Below are 3770 nucleotides of genomic sequence, written 5' to 3'. Positions count from 1 at the left end.
CTGATAACAGCTAAAATTATAAAATTTAATTTTTAACCCTTACTGTTTAGCATTGGGTCATATGGACTTTTTTGTTCTTCTTAAGGTACAGTATTTGCTCCCACAATATTACCACTCATTTATAGATTTAAATTAAATTTTTACCCAAGAGCATCAAAGAGAAGTTATTATTTAAATTGGTTAGAATTCAAAAACTTCCTGAAAACCTCAAAACGGTTTGATATAAGTTTTGGAAAAATTAAAATAGCAGTTTAATAGGCTAATGTACGCATGTAAAATATCTTATTAAAATAATAAGTATCATCAGGCACGAAAATTTCTTCTTGTTTTACATGAGTAAGCTCACTTATGTATGTGAAAATAATATTCTATATTAGAAATCAATTGAAATATATGCTATTTCTGTTCTCTAGGCATATATAATATTATTAATAGCGTGTTTTTTTTTAAATTGGCGCTCAAGGTGGGCCCATAAGTGCTCAATGGGATTCAAGTCTGGGCTCTGAGGAAGGGTTTCCAACACCTTGGGGCAGCTAGATAAAAGCCATTATCGAGCCAGCATTGCTTTATGCTTCGGATTATTGTCTTGATAAAACTTGAAACTATGTTCTATTCCCAATTTAGCAGCTCTACATTTTAAAGTGTCTTAAAATATCAACATACTTTAAAGTCCATAATGCCTCTAATGAAAACGAAATTACCCACCCCACTTGCTGACATACAGCCCCAGACCATTACACTGCCACCACTGTGCTTTATGGTCCCAGTCAAATATTTTTCATCAAGTGCTTTGCTGGGTGTATGAAAACTTTTGCGATATACTGAACTGTACATGTCTATATATATCTTCATATATCTGTAACTCCAGTGAATATGTGGTTAAGTCAAAATTCCTTACTTTTCAGGGGACAACTTTTATCAGGTGTTTGTGGTAAATCATCGAAATTTCGTCAATACTACCAAAACGTTGGTAACTTGTTACTTGTTTTACACCAATTTGATATGTCTTATTACTAATTAGATAATAGAGTTAACTAATTGTTCACCGACCGTTGACAACAGACTTGACCAATCATTCGCATTCCAAAATTCAATAGTATCATTAAAAAACGATTTTTATTTCACGGTTTTTATCATCATTTTTAGTTTATGAGGTTGAGGCATAATAATACAGCAGGAGAATATTTTTTTTTTTTTAACACAACACAAAAATAATGATAAATTCACAAAACAATAATTACAACTACTTAATTAAATAAAAATACACCAATGTGGGTGGATGTGTTGTAGTTGATAGTTATTGATTGAAAATACACAAAAAAGAAGAGTAAACGTACTTGAACTTATACAATTAAAAAAGTAAAAAATGTTTTCAAAAGTAATACATATTACAATAAAAAGTGCAAAAATATGTAGTAACAAATTATTATCTACGATAAGATCTAAGTAAGTAATATTTAAGTGATAATTATTTATATAAAAACATTTGAGACAAAAAAAAAAAGTGGAATCAAATTAGGCGGGCCAGCGATTATAATTTTAGAAAAATCCAAATGATATTATATTTTAGTTTGGGACTTCTTCGTCTGGATCCCATTCAACAAGATCGGGGTCTGCAGGAGGTTCTTCTTTGGTTTTTAAATTTTTATAGAAATCATGGAAAACTTCTTCAACTAAAGGGAATTGAGTTAATAAGTCTTTCTTTTTTTCAGCCGAAATTGGAAGTTTGCTGTGAGAGATATTTTGCAAAGAAACAGTACTTACGCGTCCTCTTTGTGTAAAATTAATTTTTAAAAAATCTTCTAAATCATTTAGTGATTGTTTAAAATAAATTTTTCCCCCTTCCCGTCCATATTGGAGCCACTGTATTGGGTTCCATAAAAATCGGTTTCCATTGTCATCTATTTTTTTTATTACGTACGGCCCCTGTTTTTTCCCAAGTAAACTGAAATTGTAAAAATTCTCTCTTTTCATCGCGACTACGACGAATGGGTTTTTAAACTTAGCAACGCTTACTAACTGAATCCAGTCAGTCAAATGATTGATTTTCATCGAAGACCTTTTTTTAACCCTTTCTATCACCGAATGGTCAGAGTCACGCTCCATATGAGTGTGGCCACTTACTAAAAATTTATGATTGATTTTTTTTATATTTGGCTTTTGGGTGATTAGATGTTGGAACATAAATGCTACATAACTATTTTTATTTTGCCCCCCACATGTATCAGAGTAGAAGGTGACTTCTTCTACTTCATCATTTAGGGTTGATAAAAAGTGGTAAAGACAAGAGGCAATTTCATTTGCTCCTCTTGCAGCAATGGTCTCGTCCCACATGTAACAAGTTGCCTTATCTGTTTCCAAGTTGTGTATTGTCAAATTAAATGACCACAATTGTCGCTTGTAGAAAGAAACGGACGTCGTCAGATACGGTGTGGGCAAACATTGCTGTAAGTCAAACGCAAAGACGGGTTTTGTTTTATCCTGTCTTGCGATTAACTTATCTTCCTTCTTTTTCTTGTATGCATAGTCTGCCATTTGTAGATGTTTATCTTTTTGAGCCGTCAATTCAGTAACTTCTGCTCAATTAGCTACTTTGATTTTGCCACTAAATACATCGCATTTATGGCATGTGTCTTGTTTTGGTTTTTTAAATGAGAGGCCTAACTCATGGAAACATTGGCTGTAAATAGTGAAACAAACAGGATTATCACGATTTTCTTTGTACAATCTGTACATGAGAGAAATAGACAAATTTGAGGCCAGAAACTTTTTATTGGTCCGATTTCTGCAATAGTGACTTTCATTTGATGGAAAGGACAAAATATGGGATTTTACGTCCTGCAATACGTCAGGTTTTATTTTATTTCTGGGGGGAGCCAAACCACGAAGATCATCACTGACAATATCAGATGGAGAGCTATATTTTTTTTTGCAATACTAACTGCACGAAACCTTTTGTTTCGCCAAAAATACTTTGGAAACACGATCGACATACCGAAACTTTCTCTCTATTAACAATCACCTCATAAGAACAACTACAAGACCTATTTCTTTGGGGATCAGCTCTCAATGATTAAGTTTTCTTATTTTTAATTGTTATTAAAGCGCCTATGTATTGTTTCTACTTCCTAAATTCCAATAATTTAGAAAACAAACCTCCCTATCTTCAAGTTTTATTCTCTCCCCACATTTCATCCACATGGTTTCAAAGGTAATAATTTTCTTTCGGAAATTGTTTTTCCTTTTTCTGTTACATACGATTTACCTGCATTTCTTAGTTTTTTACATTGGGCACGCTGGATTCTAGACCGGCCTTTTTTCCTCGTTTCTGCGAGAACCGTTTCCTCAGGCAAAGTTAAACAGCCAATTTCTGTGGAGCTGGAATCTCCTGATAGCGTTGGGATGTAATGCGGATCAGCTTCACTATCGTCAGATAAAAGAAAGTCCTCGGCCAAACTTGCCAAGTTTTGTGTTGATGGGCCTGGTCTTGCGTCATCTGAATTCATAAAATTGCATTAGTTTAATTAAAAAGTCACTAAAATGATAGACAAACAGTGAAACACAGTACCTTTCAAGTCATTTTGGGTACGTGAACTTGAAGCAAGAGGCTCGGCGCTTGCTGTGGCTTCTTCCGTTATTGAGGGTTCTACGTCGAAAAAAGATTATTCATGAATGTTCTTATGTATATTCAAAATTTAAGTTAAAACAGTTTAGGGAAAAATAATATAAAATAAATCATAAAATATTATATGAAATAATAAAATAATATA

At 33.1% G+C, this 3770-nt stretch overlaps 1 pseudogene; it reads right to left on the bottom strand.

Annotated features, from left to right (window-relative positions):
- Positions 1-1413: 1413 nt before the first annotated feature.
- LOC136795820 (uncharacterized) overlaps positions 1414-3770 on the bottom strand; it is a 2544-nt pseudogene continuing 187 nt past the window's right edge.

Source organism: Halyomorpha halys, unplaced genomic scaffold (assembly GCF_000696795.3).
Source record: "Halyomorpha halys isolate HHAL.00 unplaced genomic scaffold, Hhal_1.1 Scaffold82.1, whole genome shotgun sequence".
Classification (NCBI taxonomy): Eukaryota; Metazoa; Arthropoda; class Insecta; order Hemiptera; family Pentatomidae; genus Halyomorpha; species Halyomorpha halys.
The sequence above is the reverse complement of the archived record's forward strand: the minus strand, read 5'-3'. Positions and strand labels throughout refer to the sequence as shown.